The sequence below is a fragment of the Saccopteryx leptura genome, chromosome 3 (assembly GCF_036850995.1).
Source record: "Saccopteryx leptura isolate mSacLep1 chromosome 3, mSacLep1_pri_phased_curated, whole genome shotgun sequence".
Classification (NCBI taxonomy): domain Eukaryota; kingdom Metazoa; phylum Chordata; class Mammalia; order Chiroptera; family Emballonuridae; genus Saccopteryx; species Saccopteryx leptura.
The window spans coordinates 133,889,474-133,914,629 of record NC_089505.1 but is presented as its reverse complement, the minus strand read 5'-3'; positions in this window follow the sequence as shown (position 1 = coordinate 133,914,629).

Here is a 25,156-nt window from a genome sequence, read left to right as displayed (position 1 = left end):
GTCACTGACTAGATGTCAAGCATTTAATCCTCAGGAATTCTATGTGATATCGACTATATTAGATCACATTTTACAGATGAGCAATGCAAGATTTGAGAAAGTTAAGAAACTTCTCGAAGGTCACTCGGATGTAAGTAGCCAACTGCTCAGAGTGACTCCAGACTATGCCCCAGAACACAATACTCATTTGTCCCCTGCTATGCTCCATTCACAATATACAAAGTCCTAGAAGGTGAATTGCTATGATCAACAGATCTGAGGGACCAGAGACAACTGTCTAATTTAGAGTGCAAGGGTTCAAAGCTGGCAAGACAAGAATGAGCTAAAATATTGGACTTAAATGAGAAATCTGAGATTATGACTTACTTTGATGGTCCAGGAGGAGCAAGGCACTTATGCAAATCAGCTGCAGATTTGGATGGGCAGTTTGTGACAAAATTTCAAGAAATGGTAAGTGACTTTTTTGGGACCACAGAGCCTGCTAGCAGTCCAAGTCTAGTTGTTTATCAACTTCAGCATAATTTAGGAAAGAGTCCCCTTGATATTAGAGTTTTGGCACCAAAAAGACTTTACTAATAAGAAAAAAGTATTTTTGTAAAATTTATGAAGCCAAAATATTGAAAAACTCCTTTGCTTTATTTGGAACACAGGCTCAAGTATATGTCACTAAAAAATTTTAAAATTCAGTGCATCAAAATCTATGTTCATGACTTCTGTGCTTGAATTGTTGGTCTATATTTACATCAGATTAGCAACAGAGAATGAGAAAGAAATGGTGAGAGAAACATCCTCCTGGTGGCCCAAACTTGAGGGAAGTGCTAACCCTTAATTGCTGCCAAACAATCATCCCTAGCAAAACATTTCTACTATCAAAACATGAAAAAACTGAGTTAGGAGACAAACTGAATTCTAAATGGGTTGGCAAAATAGGTGAGCACATGAAACAGTCTATTCTTGCATTGTGACTTATTAATTATTATATTATTTATTTGTATTATTTGTCTTATTATTATCTTATTATTTCACATCCTTACATATGATTTATCTTTTACATAATGATGGCTGGTGATTTAACCTACTTTTGCCCACACATTCAACACCCGCACATTCAACAACTCAAAATGCAGTTGGCCATAAACATTTTGTTTCTTTTCAAGAGCCCCATTTTAATGTTCTGTGGTGTTTGGTGACTGGGCTAAATGGAACAGGTACAACTAAGAGTGTTTGTCTGCTCTGTCTGTTCCTTCCCTGACCCTCCTTGTTGACAAAACACCATTTTGTTTCCATCTACTGCCCTTTAGATTTGACAGGGCAGATGTGAGTATATTTCATAAAACCAAGCAGATTATCTCCCCCCTCTCATCTCTTCATTCAATGATAATCATTAAGTCCCTGAAAGCCCACGGTGCCAGCAATATTGGTCCAATAAGTAAAGCCACACTTCCTAAACAGATGGGAATAATGTTTTTTTGCCACAGGGTGAAATTGCTTTAGAAAGCATCAGCCGCAAACATGGCGGGGGGCGGCGGTGGTGGAGGCTGAACCACTGCTGCTGGAAGTCCGGCCACATGAAATACTTACAGCTTAAAAATTCAATATTGCATTTGCTTCATTACAGTACTCTGTCCATCAGCTCATCTGAGTCTATTAACTTAATTGTTCTTTATTAACAAATGGGTCATTCTCTCTGGCAGTGGAGCAAAGCTCAAATGCCAGTTAAATACTTTGATAAATGCAACACCCCCTTCCACTCTGCTGCCTCCCTGAACACGCTGAACGCACGCGCGCGCACACACACACACACACACACACATACACACGTGCTGAATCAGATGTACTTACACAAAAAGATCACACCAAAAACTGGTTCCTATAGTTAGCAAACTGAGAGAAGAGTGCTTGTCTTTACAAGGAAATCCTACTATAAATACTTTTCATATTCCTTTTACAAATGCGTGTCATGCTGCTGGTAAAAATGTTTTTACTCTATAAAATAAGCTAATATTTTATCTAGAGAGAACAATGACAATAATCTTTTGGCAAACCTTTGCCAGGAAGTTTTCTTTTAAAATCATGTGTCCTTATCCTCATTTTTCTTACCCAGAATTCTTCCTATTATTTTTTTTCATAATTTATACGACAGAGAGATTTTCTATTGTTTTTGTGTACCTTAGTCTCCCTCTCTCTCCCCTCCCAGCCCCCAACATACATACCCCTTCTTCTTAGGTGACATTATTCTACTCACCAAACCTGTAACTTTAACAGAGGGTGACAGGGTGACCTTGACGACAGATGTTCTTATGGCAACAGATGGCACTGGCAAACCCGAGAAGCTGCTGTACATCGTCTCCATGCCACCTGTGCCTGGTCAGACTGAGTCCATCAATTATCCAGGCTGCCCCATTCCCTGCACAGCCAGTCAGACGGATTGGCCCAGAAGGTTTGCTGTGTGCGTGACAAGAGGCAAGGGGCCAGTGAGAAAGAAGTCAGGTGAGAGGGTCCCCTTTCTCCACTCTTCTATGTTCTTCACCTCTACTCCCCACCCTCACTCACGCATATATTTAATGACTGCAGTGAGTCAAGGGGATTATACTGGCTCTGTCAGTTAGAATTTACCAAAGGGCCTTCAAAGGAAACCAGTGATGAGGGTGGTTTACATGAAAACAGAGTGACACTGCTACTGTTTTAGACACAGCAATATATTTTTTATTATCTAGTAATTCTGCCACACGAGAAAGCTATTCTAGGAGTAGGCACATAATGTATATGATTTTTTCTTATCATGCTTTCAATTTGGCTTCTTCTTCCATATCCTGATCCCATCTTTACCCTTAATCATTTGTTTTGCTTCTCTGTGCCCAGGTTAAAGGACACAAAGAAGACTAAAGAGAGGAAAAGTAAATAATAATAGTAATAATGGCCATGATTTCCTAAATGTGTTAGTATATGAAAGAGGTACTTTAGTAGATGCTACAGTTACTACAAGCCTTATACTTCTTAAAAATTTACCACAGATAGATTTAGTCCCTTTCTATAGTTGAGGAAGTTGAGGCTCAGAGAAATCCCAGGAGATAGCCAAACTCTCATAACTAGCAAACAGGAGAGCCAAGATTTGAACACAAGGCAGGTGGGCTTTCCATTGCAAAACAGTACTTCAAGCAACCAGGAAAATCTATGAGCACCTTGGCTAGAAATGGATAATGTTGAGAGATGGGTTTGGGCCCCAACTCACTTTCTTAACACAGGCATCTGGCTTGCCTTCTGTATTCCCAGCTACCATTATAATTATATAATTTATTAATAAAGCAGTATGTGATCTCCAGTTAGCAGGTCAAATGTAAGGGTAACCTTTTCTTATTTTTCATTAGTACAACAGGGTAGTTAGAGTTGGAACAGTTTGGCCTCCCTCTACCCGAAGAAAAGCTGGAGTATTGTATGAAATCATCAGTGGACCTTAATCCAGATGGTGGTGTCATTTCTAAGAAATAGCATATGCTAGCTATTATGATACTTAAATGTAATGGTTTTATATCTCTCCAGTGGGCAAAGAAACCATACAACAGATTTTAGTCTAGGAATTTTTTTAATAGTACGTTAGCCCTCAAAAAATACAGTATTTCCACAAAGAAATTCAATTGATAGAGCTTGGTTTAATAATAAAGGAATGTGTATTTCTGCCGTGTTTGGTGCAATAATAGGACAGCATCTGGATTTACTGCTCCCCGAGTCTGCTATTTTATGTAATGTTGCTGAATTGGGGACTATTACATGCTTTTTTGATTTTAGGAAAATTGCCTTAAAAGTTATTTACATTCATTTTATAACAAAGAAGGCAGTATAACTAATTTTGTTCTTAGTGTGATTAGCCATGAGTCATTTCCTAAGAAATGAGTTTAATTAACCAGGGAAAGAGAGTTGTAATAAATCATGAAAGTGGACTGTTTCTAAGTGGGGTTAGAAACATCTTATTTAAAACTGCCGTCAAATAAATCACAAACCTTAAATTGTGTGTTAAGGGAAGAAATTTTTCTGATTTTGAACATTTCTGACAAAAGGGAGAAAAGAAGGGAAGACTGTTGGGAAGAGAAGTAGGTTAAATTAGTTGGAATACTCAGAAAATAGTTGAGGTAAGGAAACTATTACTCTAATTCAAGGTTAGCTGTGTAATTTTGGAAATTTATTAATTTCTCTGTGCTTCTTTTTTCCTTATAAACTAAAGAGACTGAACTCAAGCATTCTTAATCAGAGAATTTTGGCAGCCATTAATATTATTCACAAACATTGTTAAGTCTCCCCCATTTTAGGCACAGGGTAGTACAATCTCCCACTACTTTGAATTTAAATATGGACATATGACTTGCTTTAGCCATGGCACGTGAGAAGTGTTACTGGCAGGCAGAAGTTTTAACAGCCAGTTCACAATTTGCCCCATCCCCTTTCCATGGCTGTCATCATCATGGTAGGACATATCTAGATAGTGTCTCAGTTCATCAGATCTCTGAGTGACTAGCATGATTAATTTTCCTGCTAACCTACACTTCCTGTGTGACATGAGCAAGAGATAAACTTTTGTAATGGCAAGCCATTGAATTTTCATGGGAGTTTTTGTTACTACAGTAGAACCTAGCTCATTCTATATAATAAATGAGAGGATATCGGATTCCTCTAGGGAGATTTTTCTCCTAAAAATAAGCTAGTAATCATTCCAAAATTACTAAATCAGAATCTTCTGGTGCAAACTCTAGATTTATGTGTTTTTAAAATGCTCCCCTGGTTATTCTGATGTATACTTGTTTAGAAAACACTGGAGAATTCTGTGAGTGGGTGGGCACATAAGTTACCAAATAGCTTTGATATAGACTTTTAACTGCATATTACACTAATGGATAAGTATAAGAAAATCTTACAATTGCATGTTGCATTTCAGTTTACACAAGAAGGAAGGAAGGAAGACAGGAAGGAAAGAAGGGAAAAAGGTATAAAATTAATTTAGGGGATCAAATAACTTTGGAGAAAATTGGGTTTTAACAAGTCTCCTTAATAAGCAGTTTCCTAGAGCCTGTGCTATGTAATGTTCATTGTGAGTCTATCAAGTCTTTCGACCCCAGCTAGGGGTGGCATCAGTAAAGGCTCAGGGAAGACCTTGGAGGAGGTGCTACCTCAACTGCATCTTTAAGGAAAAGGGAAGCAATAGCCAGAGAGGGTTTCAAGATAGACGTGAGGCCAGGTCTGGGTGCTGAGAGAACATGTCAGGCAGGGGCAGGGGCAGGGGCAGAGGCCCAGGTGTGTAAAACAGTGTTGTGTATGTGGGAGCCCAACACGTGAGCTAATGTGCTCCAAGGTCAAGAGAGTAGAGAAGCTGTCAAGGACTAACTAGATTTTAAAGAGTCCTGTTTGCTATGTTATGAATTTCTAAATTTTGTTGGCAATGGAGGAATGTATCAGTTGGGACCCCAGGGATAATATAATAGATGACAGTTGCAAAGATGTAATTGAGGGAGGTGCAATAAAGGGAGTGTTTACAGAGATATGGGCTGGGATAAAAAGACTTGTAAGTCACAGAAAAGCATTCTGGGGTAAGCATCAGGCAGAAGACAATAGCATCCCAGGCTTTAAAGTATAAAGTGTGGAAGGACTTCCAAGATCCTGGAGAGAGCTCCAGTTGAGGCTGTAGATGAAGGAGAAGGCAACTCAACAGAAGCTGTGACCTTCAAGAGAGGAGCGCAAGCCTTGGCAAGAATGGGAGAAATAGTCTACCTTCCTCTCAGGCTCCAGAGATGGTGGAGAAGGGTAGAGAGCAGAGCTGCCGGGAAAACTCAGAATGTACAGCACAGCGTGAAGGAAAGTCACAGGGTCAGATTAAAATTTTAGATGCCACTGTAGCAATTTTATGGAAAATGAATTGGGGTCGATATAAAACTTTAGAAAGGAAGACCTATGTTCATATCCACGTACGAGATGAGGAAAGCCTATGGAGATGTTCTATTAGAGATAGACCAGGAGAGACAGATTTATAGAAACACTGGATGTTAAAATAGACGAGATTTAGTGAATAGCTATGGCTGATGAGGAAGTTTGATGATTTAAGCATTTTTCACAGATTTCTAGCTGGGACAATTAAGAGAGAAATGATGTGAACAACCCACAGAGTGAATACAGACAAAGAAACAAGTTTGTGGGGGAATTGAGGAACTCTACTCTGAACTCTAAGAGTTTGAAAGGCTTGAGGAATGTTCAGGTAGTGATTTAACACCGGTATTTCAATATAGGTTGTTGACACCAAGTGAGAACAACCAGGGCTAGAGATACAGATTGGCAAGTCATCAGACTATACAGTGTGCCTGTAAAGTCATGGTGCACTTTTGACTGGTCACAGGAAAGCAACAAAAGATGATAGAAATGTGAAATCTGCAACAAATAAAAGGAAAACTCTCCCAGTTTCATACCTATTCAGTGCAGTTCGATGTGGGCTCACACACAGATTTTTTAGCGCTCCTTAGGTAGCTATCCCGTATAGCCTCTACAGACTCATCACTGACTGATGGCCTACCAGAACAGGGTTTCTCCACCAAACTGCTGGTTTCCTTCAACTGCTTATTCCATCGAGTAATATTATTCCTATGTGTTGGTGCTTTGTTATAAATGCGCCAATATTCACGTTGCACTTTGGTCATGGATTCGAATTTAGCGAGCCACAGAACATACTGAACTTTCCTCTGTACCGTCCACATCTCAACTGGCATGGCCGTGGGCTGCTCCGCTGTATACACGGTGTTACGTCATCATTTGCACATGCGCACATGCTGCTACATTATCCTACAGAAACTGGGAGGGTTTTCCTTTTATTTGGTGCAGATTTCACATTTCTATCGTCTTCTGTTGCTTTCCTGTGACCAGTAAAAAGTGCACCATAACTTTACAGACACACTGTATAATGGCCCAAATTATGGAAATGGATGATACCCCAGGAAGCCAAGAGATAAAAGGAGTGAGCTGAGGGTAACACCAATATTCAATCTGAATTCCATCGCATAGCTCTCAGGAACCCGGGCATATTCTCAGTTCTTGGCTCTTTAATGCTGATAACCTAAATTTCCAGCAAGATATTCTCCTTAAAATAATTGTATTGGTCTATTCCAGGAAAAGAGACTTAATTTTCTGAGCCTCTGGGCCTGTCAACATCTCCTAGAGAGACAGAATATATCTTTACTTTAGATTTATTGCTCTTTAAAAACTGAACTGATGATTTTGGACAGGCCTAGGTTGCCTAAGAAAGACAAGTAATATTTAAAACATGTCTCTGTTATTTGTTGATTCCTAAGCCACATAAGTCTTCATTAAAAGAACACCTTTCAAAATTTCTGATCATGGAGTTGCTGTATGGAAACCCCACTGAAAAGAGGCCAGCAGGTCCCATTTCCCCTCCCTTCATCCATCTCCCCCATGCTTACCTCAGCTCTTCCCAGCCTCCTGCCAGATAGTTTCCCCATGGAACACACGAAAGCAATTATAGCAACAGCTTTAGGCTGGGTAACCTGTCCATGCATGGTTTGTTTATTCAGAACCTTGCTTCAATTTACTGAAAACAAGCAACCTCTCATGGACATTATCATAGATAATTAGATGATAGATAGATAGATAGATAGATAGATAGATAGATAGATAGATAGATAGATAGAAGATAGATGATAGATAGAATATAGATGATAGATAGATAGATGAATGAGAGATTGATGTATATGTACATATATCTCAAGGTATGTACACTTATGCACACAAGATCATGTGAATGCATGTGCATGTGTATGCACATACAAGATAGCCTGCTGGTGCACAGATGTGCATGTATGCACATGTATTTGAATATAAATTAATGTGTATATGAAAGTTGTGTGTGTGGGTGCATATATTGTGTGTGATGTGCCTCGATGCACACAAGAGTGAGAAAAGAAAACTGTACCCATTCTCCCACTGTAACAAGACAGTAAAGGGTTAAAGCAATCACTTTGGAAACCATTTTCCCAAAAAGCTGCACCCTAAATTAATTTTGGCTGGTAATCTATATCGGGTTAAATAACTCCTCATTATTCTGTAACACAGCTGAGGCATCTCCAAATGTTTATCTTGTTTTGTAACCGGTACCTTCTGGTATATTCTAGTGCCAGCACTCCCGGCTCCTGCTATATTTCATTCTCACTATTTTTGGACTGGAGCTGCTGGTTCCAGGTGATTTAATAAATTGCTTTTTTTTTTTTTGGTGTTCCTTTTAACTTACCCATCTGCTCAACACATGCGTAACTTGCAATCTGTCGGCAGTTTGCAGAAAGACAAACTGTCAGAGCTGCGTGCATTTGACAACTTTGTTCCCAATTAGATTAGTGGTAATTTTAACAGATTTCAGGGCAATGGAGAAAGGGATGGCATGTTATTAAGCATCAATTCTGACAGACCTGAGCACATATGATTTCAATGTAAATTATTTTAAATGCTTTAATTAAAACTATAGAAAGATTTACCCTTTTAAACGGTAAGTGATAGCAAGACAAATTTAAAAGGAAAGAGAGTAACCGAGATTTCAAAATGGTTTATGTTGTGCAAGGCAGTCCAGCAGTCAAGACGACTGTAATCTATGGCGGTGATGTGGAGGCCGAGTTAATTATTCATAGCTTCCTCTCTGTAGCAGATGTGATTCAATACACGAGGTACAGGATTCAGAGCCTGGAACACTCCATGTGAAAATCTCAGCTCAGGCTTCTTTGGAGCCATCAGGAAATTGCCAGAATCTGTTTAACACGTTAAATATATTCACAAGAAAAAAAAATCCTTTTTTTTGGCTCTTTGTTTTTTATGTTTTAATGCAGCTGCTTCTCTCCTCCATGAAACCCAGCACTCCAACCTCCATCTTCCCTCCCCATCTCCAGTCTCCTACCCCTGAAGCACATGCACAGATGTACACAAGTGACTAAATTAGGCAAACCCAGGGATACTGTACCTCTCGGGTCACTTTTCAGGCACACAGCTCACAAAAACACAACCCATCTATATTTTAAATGTATTGCAATAGTCACAATTCACGAGTGCGGCGCGTCATTGACGGGATATCTGCAGTTGTGGGAGAGAGCTCTACTACAGAACCAAGGACACATATAGGTGGAGAGATTTCCCTGATGAATTTGACAACATGCTTGATTTATTCGCCATAAATCTAACCACTGGTTTAATGCTTTCCATTTGTTCTTAGACAACACTGGGCATTTTATTATTGAAATCACCAATACATTAATTAAGGTTTAATATTCCCTGAACGTAATTGCACAAAATTCTTTTACATGCACATTTCTTAGTCACTAGGGACGGGTTCACCATTTTATATATGGGCCTTTTGAGTTGAGAGCTGTCTGCTCTTTTAGAATTATTGTAATGACTTGAAAAAGAAGGTTATTACTCTCCTGCATGTAGGTTTCTTTAATTTTTAAAAATCTTTCTAAGTAAGTTGTTGCCTTGTGTCTTTAAGGGCGTCTTTTAAGGCAGATTGTTACTACACTTGAATTGGTTGACAACTAAGCGGAGCTGGACCAGAATTACATATCTGAGGAAAACTCCACTTTATTTCTTTGTTAGAATTACATGTACAAAGTGCATGCATTCACATTTTGCAGGGGAAGAAATTAGAAATAGCCTTTGAAGAAACTATACACAATAGATTTGGAAGACTGCATGACAGGTGTATGGAGAATCAGTCAGAGAATGCATCTCAGAAATGATGTAAGGCGCTAGACTGCTGAGTCAGGTTCTCCAAACTGCAGACTTCCCTCTCTAACAACATCCCACCAAGTTCCTCACAGGAGCTTATCTCTAAATTTCAGACTCTACTACACAGGACGTTTCTTTTCTTCTTTTGTTTTCATTTTCATTTTCCTTTTTGTATAGAAGAAAGTATAAACTCTTTGAAATCCCAAACCCTGATAGGAATGTATCACTGCTACCTCCTTGGTGAATGACCTTTGGCAAACTTTGGTATCTTTCTAAACTGCAGGTTTATAATCTGTAAGAATAATAATAAATAGCTACATTTCAGAAGTCTCTTAAGAATTAAGTAAGAATAAATTTCAAGTGTCTGGTATATCGGTGGTGCATGATAAGCATAAATTTCCCCTGTTCCTTTCCTCTCATTTTACTGATGCTTTTACATAATTCTGTGGTTTGGGCTTTGTTTTTCCATGTAGGTAAAGAAATGCAAAGGAGATAGAAAGTCATCCTTTGCCTCTTCTGGTGGGAATTACAGCCTGGTGGTATAATCCCTAAGAGGATGAATCAAGGTCAACTTGAAAAGAAAAGACAATGGATCTACATATACTACAATGGACCTGACACTCACCCAGCCCCCATATCACTGGTGAACTAAGGAACTTGGGGTATCAAAAAAAATGTATTTGGTCCTGGCTGGTGGCTCAGTGGATAGAGCATCAGCTTGGTGTATGAATGTCCCAGGTTCGATCCTGGTCAGGGCACACAGGAGAAGCTACCGTCTACTTCTCTCCCCACCCTCTGCCCCTTCTCTCCCTTCTCTCCCTCTTCCCCTCCCACAGCTAGTGACTCTGTTGGTTTGAGCATGGTCCTAAGCACTGAAGATAGCTTGGTTGGTCTGAGCACAACAGTCTGAGGTGCTAAAAATAGCTCAGTACTGAAGCATCAGCCCTAGATGGGTTTGCAGGGTGGATCCCAGTTGGGGCACATGCAGGAGTCTGAGAGTTTGTTATTGGTGTATAAAAATGCAACTGAGCCAGACCAGGTGGTGGCACAGTGCATAGAGCATCAGGCTGGGATGCGAAGGACCTAAGTTCAAAAACCTGAGGTCAGTGACTTGAGTGTGGGCTTGCCAGCTTGAGCATGGGGTCACTGGATTGAGCATGGGATCACAGACATGAGCTCAAGGTCACTGACTTGAGCCCAAGGTCACTGGATTGAATTAGGGGTCACTTGCTCTGTTGTAGCCCCCCAGTCAATATGAGAAAGAAGTCAATGAACAACTGTGGAGCCACAACGAAGAATTGATGCTTCTTATCTCCCTTCCTATCCGTCTGTCTCTATCTGTCCCTCTCTCTGTCTCTGTCACAATAAATAAATAAATAAATAAATAAATAAATAAATAAATAAGATATAAATGCAACTGATTTCTGGATATTTATTTTGTATCCTGCTACTTTACCGAATTCATTTATTAGTTCTACTAGTTTTTCAGTGAAATCTTTTTTTAATTTTTATTAATATTTATTGTGTTTACATGGATTCAAGTGTCCCATTGAATATAGTGCCCTCACCCCCCACCCATGTGTCCCTTTTTATACCCCCTTAGCCCCCTCTCCCTAGTTCCCTCCCCCCTTCCCTCTAGAATTTGCTGTCCTGTTATCTATATCTCTGTGTTGTGTTCAGTGAAATCTTTAGGGTTTTCTATTTATAGTGTCATGTCATTTTCAAATAATGACAAGTTTACTTCTTTTTTTCTAATTTGGATGCCTTTTTCTTCTTCTTTTTCTTGTCTGATTCCTGTGGCTAGGACTTTAGGTACTATGTTGAATAAGAGTAGTGAAAGTAAATATCCCTGTCTTGTTGCTGATCTTACGGAAAACACTTTTAGTTTTTGCCCATTGAGTATGATGTTGACTGTGGGTTTGTCATATATGCCTTCATTATATTCAGGTATATTTTCTCTATTCTCACATTGCTGGGTGTTAAAAATAAAATACCTAGGAATCAATTTAACCAAAGATGTAAAACACCTGTACTCAGGATATTTTAAGACACTGAATAAATTGAAGAAGACTCAAATAAATGGAAGCATATACACTGTTCATGGATAGAAGAATTAACATCATTAAAATGTCCATACTACACAAAACAACAGATTCAATGCAAGTCCAACCAAGATACCAATGGCATATTTCACAAGACTAGAACAAATATTTCAAAAACTTATATGGAACTACAAAAGACCCCAAATAGCCACAGCAATCTTGAGAAAGAAGAACAAAATGGGAAAAATCATGCTATCTGATATCAAACTATACTAGTAGACCATAGTAATAAATAACAACATGGTAGCCTGACCTGCGGTGGTGCAATGGGTAAAAGCGTTGACCTGGAACGCTGAGGTCGCTGGTTCGAAACCCCAGGCTTCCCTGGTCAAGGCACATATGGGAGTTGATACTTTCTGCTCTCCCTCCCTTCTCTCTCCCTCTCTCTCTTTCTCTCTCTCTCTCTCTCTCTCTCTCTCTCTGTCTCCTCTCTCTAAAATGAATAAATAAAATCTTTTTTAAAAACCCACAAAAAACAACATGGTAATGGCACAAAAACAGACCTATAGCTTAATGAAACAGAATAGAGACCCTAAAATAAACCCACACTTTTATGATCAATTAATATGACAAATAATAATTTGACAAAGATGGTAAGAACATACAACGGAGATAGTCTATTCAATAACTGGTGTTGGGGAAATTGGATGTGCAAAAAAATAAAATAAAATTAGGCCACCTTCTTATACCATACACAAGAATAAACTCAAAATGGATTTTAAAAACTTAAATGTAAAACTAGAAACCATAAAAATCCTAGAAGAAAACAGGCTAAAATCTCAGACATTTTTTTTTTAATTTTTTCTGAAGTAAGAAGTGGGGAGGCAGAGAGGCAGACTCCCCTCATGCACCCAACCAGGATCCACCTGGCAAGTCCACCAGGAGGCGATACTCTGCCCATCTGGGGCGTTGCTCTGTTGCAACCAGAGCCATTCTAGTGCCTGATGTGGAGGCCATGGAGCCATCCTCAGTGCTCAGGCCAACTTTGCTCCAATGGAGCCTTGTCTGTGGGAGGGGAAGAGAGAGATAGAGAAAAAGGAGAGGAGGAAGAATGGAGAAGTAGATGGATGCTTCTCCTGTGTGCCCTGGACTGGGAATCGAACCTGGGATTTCCATACGCCGGGCTGACACTCTACCACTGAGGCTACTGGCTGGACCGCGGACATTTCTAACAGCAATATTTTTTCTGATATGTCTTCTTGGGCAAGGGAAACTAAAGAAAAATTAAACAAATGTCACTACATCAAACTTAATTTTCTTTTCCCAGCAAAGGAAACCATCAACAAAATGAAAAGACAACCTACTCAATGGGAGAACATACTCACCAAAGGTACATCTGACAAAGGATTCCTATCCAAAAATTATACAAAACTTATAAAACTTAACACCAAAAAAAGACAAATGATCCAACTAAAAAGTGGGAAAAGGACTGGAATAGACACTTCTCCAAAGAGGACCTAGAGATGGCCAATAGACATATGAAAAGTTGCTCAACATCTCTAATCATCAGAGAAATGCAAATTAAAACTATAATGAGACACTACCTCACACCTGTCAGAATGGCTATCATCAATAAATCCACAAACAAGTATTGCCGAGGATGTGGGAAAAAAGGGAACATCGTGTGCTTTAGGTAGGAATGCAGATTGGTGCAGGCACTGTGGAAAACAGTATAAAATATTCTTTAAAAATTTTAAAATGAATTGCCTTATGACCCACCCAGTAATTTTACTTACAGGAAAATATCAGGAAAAAACCCTGAAAACACTAGTTAGAAAGAATATATGCACCCCTGTATTCATTGCAGCATTATTTACAATAGTCATGATTTGGAAGCCGCCCCAGGGCCCATTAGTAGATAGATGAGTGTGAAAAGAGCTGTGGCACATTTACACAATGGAATACTATGTGGCCATAAAAAAGAAGGGAATCTTTCCCTTTGAAACAGCATGGATGACCCTGGAGAGTATTACGCTAAGTGAGATAGGCCAGTCTGAGACAGACAAATAACATATGATTTCATTTATATGTTGAATCAAAGAAACAAAATAAACTAACAAACAAAATAGAAATGGGTTCCTACATACAAAAACCAGACTAACAGCTGTGAGAGGGGAGGGGTTTGCAGGGCTGGGTAAAAAAGGTGAAGTAATTTTAAAAAGTAAAAAAAAAAAAAAAAGACAGACAACAGTATGGTGACTACCAGAGGGAAAGGGGTGTGGAGGGAGGTAGAGAGGGTAAAGGGGGATAAGTGGGACAGAAGAAGAATTGACTTTGGGTGGTGAACATACAGTATACAGAAGATGCACTATAGAACTGTACACCTCAAACATATTTTTCTTATGCAATGCTACCCCAATAAATTCAATAAAAATTTTTTAAACCCATATTTTAAATTTCTATATTATTATTTAATCTCCTCTAGGTCTACATTCTGCCTCAGTTTTAGTCATGAGGGCATTTCCTTAACCCAAGTTAGTCCCCTAAGAGCCTAACACCATCTGGAATATTCACGACAAGCTTCCAGACCTTCAGTCTACACTAGTCACTTTGAGTACTCAGTGCCCAAGACTACATGGTCCTTTATAGTCAGAGCCCAGTTTATCATCCTAAAGTTGCTCTTGGCAAAAGATGAGTACCAAGATGTCTAGTGCCCATTCCCTCTATGGACCTGCATATCTCCAGGGTGTCATCAGAGAGGAATGCAGATTCCAGATCCTTGTTCTCTGGAAAATCCAAAACTAGCCTGGCTTTCATATACCTTTGGATTTGGTATCTCCCCCTCATAGTGCACCCACTAAATTCTTTATCTCAGGACTCTAAGCCTTCATTTAAAATAATATTAATAATAAAGTATCTTAATTCTGCTCTAAGGACTGGTGAAGCACCAGCTCTCCAGGTCAAATCCTGCTGAATTAGGCTGGGAGAGCCAGTGGTAAAACACTGTTCAGTCTTTCTGACTCTTCTACAGAAAGGAAAAAAAAAAAGTAAAATTCAATAATTATCCAGCCCCGTGTAGTGGCAGCAAGGATTTAGGAGAAACTTTTTATATGTACTGTAAAAATAGACTTAAATTTCACTAAAATGAAATATGATAGAAAACCTTAAGAATATTTCTAAAGTCAGGAATAAGGGCCCTGGCCAGGTGGCTCAGTGGACAAAGCGTCATCTCTGCGCACCAAAGTCATGGGTTCAATCCCCTGTCAGGGCACATACAAATACAAGAAACAATTAATGAGTGTATAACTAAATGGAGGAACTATTGAAATCACAAGTTGATGCTTCTCCCTCCCCACTCAAATCAGTGAAAAAATTTAAAAAAAGAAAATAGAATAAGGATGCTGAGTATTAAAATTCCTCAGTAGCCAAGTAAAGAAATTTCATATTTTGGGGGCAATATATCCTAGTAGCTATGGATTCTTCCCAAAGTTCAAGTTCAGCTACTTAACAATCTGTGTATCATTTGGCAAGTTTCCTCATTTGCAAAATGGAAGTCACAAATATCACCTAATGATAGACTGGTTGTGGGGATTAAATGAGTTAATACACTCAAGGTGCTTGGCACAGTGTTAAGACACAACAATCTAGCTAGCACTGATAATAAATTGAAAGATCCAAATTGGAGTTCTGACCCTGTCGATTATATCAGAGCCTTCTTCACAGGCATATGACCAGGGAGTCACATAGGGCTCTACACTCAGAAGAGCCTCTTAATGCTCTGTAGCCACCTTCTTGGAATCCTTAAAAATTTATCTTTGAATTTGTGTTTAAGTAATGGGAAAAGGGAGCATGTGTCCTGACCTAAGGGTATATAGATCTAATGTGGCCCCTTCTCCAACCACCTCCACAGGATGGATTCTTGGCCACATGTCACTACTTTCTTGGTACTCTGAACTTGGCCTTCCCGCCTCCTCCTTGCCCTCACCCATGTTACTTCCTGGCCCCAGTGGGATCAGGAGTGGAATTTCTAGATAAAGAGTATGGGTAATTTTTAAAGATTTTCTTTAATTTTTTTTTTTTTTACAGGGACAGAGAGAGGGATAGATAGGGACAGACAGACAGGAACGGAGAGAGATGAGAAGATCAATCATCAGTTTTTTGTTGCGACACCTTAGTTGTTCATTGATTGCTTTCTCATATGTGCTTTGACCACGGGCCTTCAGCAGACCAAGTAACCTCTTGCTCGAGCCAGCGACCTTGAGTCCAAGCTGGTGAGCTTTTTGCTTACGTCAGATGAGCCCATGCTCAAGCTGGCAACCTCAGGTCTCGAACCAGGGTCCTTGGCATCCCAGTCTGATGCTCTATCCACTGTGCCACCGCCTGGTCAGGCTCTAAATTTTTGTCTGCAGAAAAAGTCTACTGACTTCAGCAGTATATGTGTATATGCCCCTAATTATTTTAAATTATGATGTGTTTGGATATTGTTTTAAGCAGCAGTTGTCCCTATTCCTTGTGTTCTCAGAAACTATTAGAAGGCAAGCCATAAAAATATGAGCTTCCAATCAATTTATGATAGAAGAATAATTTTTCCTCATAAATAACAAGTGAATTCACAATCTGGAAGCTAGTCTTCAACTATTTTTTTTGCTAGATGTGCCAGGGGACCCTCTTCTCAGCATTAAGCATCATCCAATATGTTTAAGTATTTCTATGAAAAAGCATATCTGGCAGAATGAGAAAACAATGTTTTTAAGTAAAGCATTTAACAAATGGCTACAGATTGAATTGAGTTCCCCTAAAATTTATTTGTTGAAGTCCTAACCCCCAGTACCTCAGAATATGACATTACTTAGAGATAGAAACTTCATAGAGATATTCAAGTTAAAATGAGGTCACTTAGCCTGACCAGGCAGTGGCACAGTGGCACAGTGGATAGAGCATCAGACTGGGATGCAGAGGACCCAGGTTCGAAACCCCAAGGTTGCTGGCTTGAGAGCCGGCTCACCAGCTTGAGCACAAGGTTGCTAGCTTGAGCATGGAATCATAGACATGACCACATGTTCACTGGCTTGAGCCCAAAGGTCACTGGCTTGAAGCCTAAGGTCACTAGCTTGAGCCCAAGGTAGCTCACTTGAGAAATGGGTCACTAGCTCTGCTGGAGCCCCCAGTCAAGGCACATATGAGAAGCAATCAATGAACAACTAAGATGCTGCAACTACATCTCTCCCTTCCTGTCTGTCTCTCTCTTTCTCACTAAAAAAAATAAAATAAAATAGTTGGTATAGAATTCTAGGTTTTTCCTCAGGGCTACATCTGTTATCTTCTAGCATCTATTATTGCTAAATGAAAGTGTTACTGTTCTGTTATGGGCAATTTGTGTTTTCTCTTGATGGGTTTTATTTTCTCTTTTTTTCGAGATATCTTGTAGACTTACTTCTATGTAATAGCTAATAAAGATTCAATATTTCTTAAATTATTAAGAACTAGCCATTAACTATTTATGACTTTTCCTCATTCTCTTTATTCTCTGTTTCTGGAATTCCTTCAAGTATATGTTGCAGCTTCTCTTTCTTATGTCTATACTTCTTAATAATTCCTTCATAGTTTCTGTTTTTTGCTTTAATTTTGATGCCTTCTGGATAATTTTCTGAAATCTTTTTTCAGGTTGACTAATTCTTTCAACTGCTAATCTATAGTTTAACACTTTTAATTTTCTTATTTAATTACTTTTTATTTCTAGAATTTTAGTTTTGTTTTATTAATTTACTATTTTAATTTCATTGTTTTATTCTGGTGTTACACTCTCTGTTCATTTCTTTTAATAAAAGCTTAAATTTTAGAATATTTTTAGGTTTATAGAAAAATTACAAAGATAGAATAAAAAGCCATCCAGTGATCTCTTGCTCAAGCCAGCAACCTTGGGCTTCAAGCCAGAGACCTTTGGGCTCAAGCCAGCGACCATGGGATAATGTCATTAATCCCATGTTCAAACTGGCGATCCCACACTCATGCTGGTGAGCCTGTACTCAAACTAGTTGAGCCTGCACTCTAGCTAGTAACCTTAGGATTTCAAAGGTGAAACCTCCAGCATCCCAGTTCCACACTCTATATACTGCACCACCACTAGTCAGGCTATTCCAACTATTTATTTATTTATTTACTTACTTATTTTTACAGAGACAGAGAGAGAGTCAGAGAGAGGGATAGATAGGGACAGACAGGAACAGAGAGAGATGAGAAGCATCAAACATCAGTTTTTTGTTGTGACACCTTAGTTGTTCATTGATTGCTTTCTCATATTTTCCTTGACCGTGGGCCTTCAGTAGACAGAGTAAACCCTTGCTCAAGCCAGTCACCTTGGGTCCAAGCTGGTGAGCTTTGTTCAAACCAGATGAGCCTGCGCTCAAGATGGCAACCTTGGGGTCTCAAATCTGGGTCCTCCACATCCCAGTCCAATGCTCTATCCACTGCACCACCACCTGGTAGGCTATTCCAACTCTTTTAATCTGCTAGGATTGTCATGACAAATACCACAGAATGAATGGCTTTATTTTCTTACAGTTCTGGCTGGAATTCCAAGATCAAGGTACCATCAGGTTTGGTTTCTCCTGGGCTATCTTAGATTGCTGATGGCTGCCTTCTTGACATGTCCACACTTGGCCTTGCCTCTGTGCATGCACATTCTTGTAGCTTCTTCCTCTTCTTATAAAGACAGAGTCAGATTAGATTATGGCCTTTCCTAATATTAATTATCTCTCTAAAGGCCCTATCTCCAAATGGTAACATTGGAGGTTAGGGCTTCAATATATGAATTCTGATAAGACCAACTAAACAACTATTGAAAAATGGAAGTGAAATAACAATTTTCAGAAATATAAAGTCTAAAACTGTTTTTAATCTATATATCTCTTTTAAATAACTACTGAAAAAGATACTTCGGAAAGAATATATTTTAGTTAGAAGCTAATAGAGAAATGTAAGAGACAATAATGCACAAAAGAAATCTCTAAAACATGTTCATAAATCCAAATAAAAATTGACTCTAAGAAAGAAAACATACTAATAAAAGAAAATTAAAACCAAGGCAGAACAGTCTTATAAGTTTCTTACTTGAGATGTGGCTGTAGAGACTACCATATTATATTCATTTTTTAGTTATTTATTAATCTTATATAAATAAAAATGTAAATGTTCATTTGTTCAAAATCTTAAATCTCTGAAAGTTCTTCACCGATTGCTTTGAAATTTTGACACAATGTTGCATTCAAATATGTACATGTTTTTGTTTTTATATACCTATTATTATATAGGTGTCACACCTATGACAGGTAAAAACATGCTTTTTTGGAAAAACAGCACCATCTGTTGGATGTAAAAGCAACACATGCTATACTAAATATTTTATGATTCCATTTCAATGTTATGGGAGAAATAGAAGTCGCACAGGGCTGACGATATTTTCCATCAAATACGCAAGGAAAATTCAAATATGAACGTGGATTTCATAGCAGAAATCTACAACGAAGTGTTGATAATGATTGAAGATTTGTGCTTAGAAATCACGAACAAAGTTCTCAATCAATTGGAAATGCCATCACCGAATCGATCTGCTGCTGCTTCATTTGATGTAGAATTGCGTTGTGAACAAAATTACAACACGGGTGATCTTTTGTCGTATGTACAATCAAATATTCCTAAGCTAAACCTTGAGCAAAAAGGCATTTACAATCAAATAATGCAAACTGTCAATAATGGGGTTGGAGAAATCTTCTTAGATGCGCCAGGAGGAACTGGTATAATGTTTCCAATTAGATTGATTCTGGCAGCAATTCGATGCCAAAATGACATAGTCTTAGCTCTTGCATCATCTGGAATAGCTGCGACATTGCTACCAGGTGGAAAAACTGCTCATTCCACTTTGAAATTGCCATTGAACATGCAATTCATTGAAACTCCCACGTGCAACGTTTTCAAAGCATCTGGCATGGAAAAAGTATTGCAGAAATGCAAACTTATTGTTTGGGATGAATGCACAATGGCATACAAAAAATCGCTCAAGGCTCTTGATCGTCATTGCAAGATTTGCCTGGAAACATCAGACCATTTGGGAACACATTAATATTGCTTGCAGGAGATTTCATGCAAACGTTACCTGTAATTCCTCGATCAACACCAGCGGATGAAATAAATACTTGCCTGAAATATTCTACTTTGTGGCAACATGTAAAGACGTTAAAATTAACTACAAATATGAGTGTCCAGCTGTAAAACGATTGATCAGCTGAGATATTCTCACATCAATTGCTGGAAATTGGGAATGGAAAGGTGCCGGTTGATCTGACCTCAGGACAAATTTCATTTCCTCATAACTTCTGCAATTTAGTGACATCAAAAGAAGAATTGGTTGAAAAACTATATTTCAATATTTAAACCAATTATAAGAATTACGACTGGCTGAGTGAATGAGCTATTCTTGCGGCCAAGAACAAAGACATCTACAAACTTAACAATATTATTCAGTCTAACATTCAAAGTGAGGCAGTCACATACAAGTCCGTGGACACTGTTGTGGAAACAGATGAAGTGACTAATTATCCAACAGAATTTTTGAATTCACTCGATCTGCCAGGGATGCCACCACACATACTGCAATTGAAAATTGGCATGCTAATTATCATGCTGTGAAATATCAACCAGCCAAAGCTTGGCAATGGCACGTGGATTGCAGTAAAAAAAATTAATGAGCAACGTTGTAGAAGCAACAATCTTGACAGGATCTTTCAAAGGTGAAGATGTCCGCATTCCTATGATTCCAATGGATATGCCATTTCAATTTAAGAGATTGCAGTTTCCAATTCGATTTGCGTTTGCAATCACCATCAACAAAGCTCAGGGCCAATCTTTAGAACTGTGCGGTTTAGATCTAGACACAGATTGCTTCTCACATGGACAATTATATGTTGCATGTTCTAGAGTCGGCAAGCCCGATAATCTCTATATCTGCACAGACAATGGAACAACAAAAAATATTGTATACCCACAAGCATTGTGAAATTAAACATATTAGAAATGCATGCTTTCTCTTTTCTTTCTTTTCCATTTAACCAGACTGAGCCTCAACGTGTGGCCGGGTACAGCTAGTTTAAAAATATATGTTGAGCTTGGCAATGTGACTATCAAAAGTTTCAAATTTCCCAGCTGCCTCTTGAGACTAGGTATACTTATGAATTAATAGCCTGTCAATGAAAAGTAAATACTGTGTGTGAGGTGTTCAGAAAGATTTCTTAAGGAGATTTAATTCAACTAGGTGGAAAAACACTGTTGCCTTTACCTCCTTTTTTTTAGTCATGGATTGTGGGTAAGATAGCTTAAGTTCCAGCAGCCATATTGGATAATAAACTTCTTGAAGGGGGAACTCACATCCTAGAAAAATAAATCAGAAAAATAGAAATGTTCTGGGTACAAAATGACCATAAATCTGCCACAACATTTCTTTAATGCCCATTTTAAAAATTATTTTATGTATAAACTCTTGCATTGTTTAAACTGCTGGTATTTGGGGTTTTTTCTAAAATATACCCAAAACATAACCTTAACTGATAAACACAGAAGGGAAAGGCGTAAATTAATTTTAAATATACCTGTTTACAGGAAAGCTCTAAAATAGTAGAAATAGTATGGAAAAATTTTAAACCAGTAGAATTAAAAAAAATGTTGGTAGGACTGCTTGGAATATTAAAAATGTGTTTATTTGAAGAAAAATTAGGAAAAAAGAAAAAAATTGCCCTTGTAATTACAAAGACACTTAGGTCAAATATGCATGTAAAGAGTTCTAATAAAATTGTTTTATGAAATGTAAGCATGGAAAAAGCAATATATTTATATTATGCTATTATTTTATATAATATATGATTTAAAATATGTGTGTAATTAAATTTATAAATTAAATATGTTATTCTGCCAATAAAAATACACCAAAGCCAAATCAGCTCCACTTGTTATTACAGTTCAGGACCCTGTTCATTTATCTTTGAAACTCATTCTTTTTCCATTACCATCCTTGGCCTTAACCTCCTTACTTATTTTCATACCTGATTTTGACTTAGCTTTGAACTTGTTGACTAATCTGAGTTCTTTCAGATTGACTCATGGCATTCTGAAGAATCAGGTTTGCAGTCAGGTCTATGAATCACCCACTGTAGGTCAAGATCTACTATTATATTTGTTTTTAAATTTCAAGCTCTCAGCCAATAATACTCAAGGTTGGTTAAAGTACATAGAAATAACTATTCAGTTTATATTGGATCATAATGGTGCTATAAGGGACAGGCTTTAGAATCAGACTGATTTAACTATAAAGACATGAGGCATATTGTAAGGAGTTAAGAATAAAGGTTATCCAATAGAAATATCGAAATAAAATGAGAAATCAACAGATAATTACAAAAGAAGACATACGAAGTGGCATAGTAGATATAAAAATATGTTCAATCTCTTTAGAGATTTTTAAAACCAAAAATTAAATTAAGTGTCTTTTATCTTCTCAGACTGGCAAAGGTTAAAAAATTGCTTCTATTCTGTTTTGAAAATGACATATAATGGGCACTCTCATAGCAACTAGCTGTTCATTGCAGGTAATTCTTTCTTCTAAGGTATTCAGCTGGCTTATTTTTGTTTTTTGTACATAGGTATTGTTATTTGACTAAATTCTAGATAATGAAATATGGTAGAAGTGATATATGCCACTTCTAGGTCAGGCTCATAACATTCCCATTCTCCTCACTCCCAACACACATATGATATATACAACCACTCTCTTCCTTCCCTAACTGCTGGCTGGACTTAGAAGTACAGGGAGACATTGGTGGCCATATATGGAAGTTGGCAGGCTCCATCAACCTGGTTCTCAATGACCACATGGACTCCCACTATGAAATACACCACTAAATAAATCATCACATTCACATAGATATTTCTTCATTTATTTTGTTTATTTGTTTGTTTTTTACAGAGACAGAGAGAGAGTCAGAGAGAGGGATAGATAGGGATAGATAGATAGGAACAAAGAAAGATGAGAAGCATCAATTATTAGTTTTTCGTTGAGACACCTTAGTTGTTCATTGATTGCTTTCTCATATGTGCCTTGACCGTGGGGCTACAGCAGACCAAGTAACCCGTTGCTCAAGCCAGCGACCTTGGGTCCAAGTTGGTGAGCTTTGCTCAAATCAGATAAGCCCGCACTTAAGCTGGCAACCTCAGGGTCTTGAACCTAGGGCCTCCACATCCCAGTCCGAAGATCTATTCACTGCGCCACTGCCTGGTCAGGCTCTTCATTCATTTTTTAAACAAAGATTCAGTGTATGCCATGTGACACCTGCTGTGATGGATACTAGGCAACATAGTGAAAAATAATAAGGTATCTTCCACTGTGAAACTTCCAGTTATACAGACATTGTAGTGTAATTTAAAAATTTTTTATAGTCACTATGGAAAACAGTATGGAGATTCCTCAAAAAAATTAAGAATAGAGCTACCATATGACCCAGCAACCCCTCCTCTGAGTATCTATCCAAAAATTTTGAAAACATTTATTTGTAAAGATATATGTACCCCCATGTTCATCTCAGCATTATTGACAATTGCCAAGACATGGAAACAACCTAAGTGTACTTTGATAGATGATTGGGTAAAGATGTGATATATATATATATACAACAGAATACTACCAACCATAAGGAAAGATGAAATACAAATATTGATTGACTTACGACCTATGCAACTTATGAGCATTCGACTTTACGACCACAATCGCTAGCCACGACTGCTCCGCATCTGGCAGCGCAAGCATTGCCCAGCTGGGCATATGACAGTGTGGACCAGGTTCCAGCAGCACTACCATCTCTGCGTGCACCATTTCAACTGTTATCCCAGACTCGGTACAGCAATTTGTGTTTTGTGTCTTGGATATTTTTCATCAAACCCCTCCCAATCTGTCTACCAAGAGGAAATTATCTTTGCAAATATTAAACTGGTTGTACTGGTAATGCAATGTTTTACTTAAACCTGACGAATGTAAAAATAAGAAACAAAATGGTGTAGAGATAGATGATACAAATGGCATAAAATGAACAAAGAAAATTATGATACATAACAATAATAAAAGAAAATTATGATAAAATATGACTTAAAGATTTTTATAACATCATTTCCCAGTACTGTACATATGGCCTACTCAACTTACGACCAAATCGTGTTATGACCAGTCTGTCAGAACCAATCATGGTCGTAAGTAGAGCACTAGCTGTACTGCCATTTGCGACAACATGAATGGATCTTGAGAATGTCATGCTAAACTAAATAAGTTAGATGGAAAAAGATAAGAACCATTCATTTTGTAGGTGGGACATAAAACAGAAAGCAACAAACAATCAATTCAAAGAAAACTTATAGACACATTCAAAAGTATGGTGGTTACCAGAGGGCAAGAGAGAAGGAGGAAAGATGAAGAGGAAAAAGGGGATCAAATATACGATGACAGAGGAGGCAATATTTTGGGTGGTGAGCACTCAGTGCAATATACAGATAAATATACAGATGTACACTTGAAACCTAAAATCAACAAAATTCATCACAACAAATTTAATAAAAATAAATAAACATAAAATCTGAATTATAGTAAGTGGTTATAAAGGAAATGTATAGGATGCTATGAAAGCATATAATAGATAATATATAAACTAGGCTATTGGTCAGGAAAGTGTCTTATATTAACAAATGTACCTTAAATACAGCAATGATGAATAAAAATAATACAATTTTCCCAATTCTAATATTTCTTACCTACCACTAAGTAAAATGCTTTTAACTTACTTGAACTATCTAATAAACATCTGATAGAGCTAAAATAATCAAATGTTTACTTTTAATATTTCATATATTAATTTACTTAATCATATATAAGATGTTATATAAATTAATGAACTATATTATAAATATTGCTTTATTCCATTTAATATTCATGGAATACCAAGTTAAACTTTCTGGGATTGACTCTTGATTCTATCACTAAATAGCTATGACCTTGGACAAGTTGCATCAACTGTAAAGTGGTGATAATAATTACTATCACTAGGACTGGGTAAAGCTTATATGTCGGACAATAGCATGGCCTATAGTAAGTGCCAAATAAGTATTAGCTATTAGTATTAGTTTCTATATATACATCTTGCATTTTAATGTCTTAGTTATCAATAGTGATACATATGAAATCATCTAACAAGCATCTTCATTTCTGCCTAACTTATGTGAGATTCTTTTACAACTATAATATACTGTCACTTGATTTTTTATTCTGAGCAATA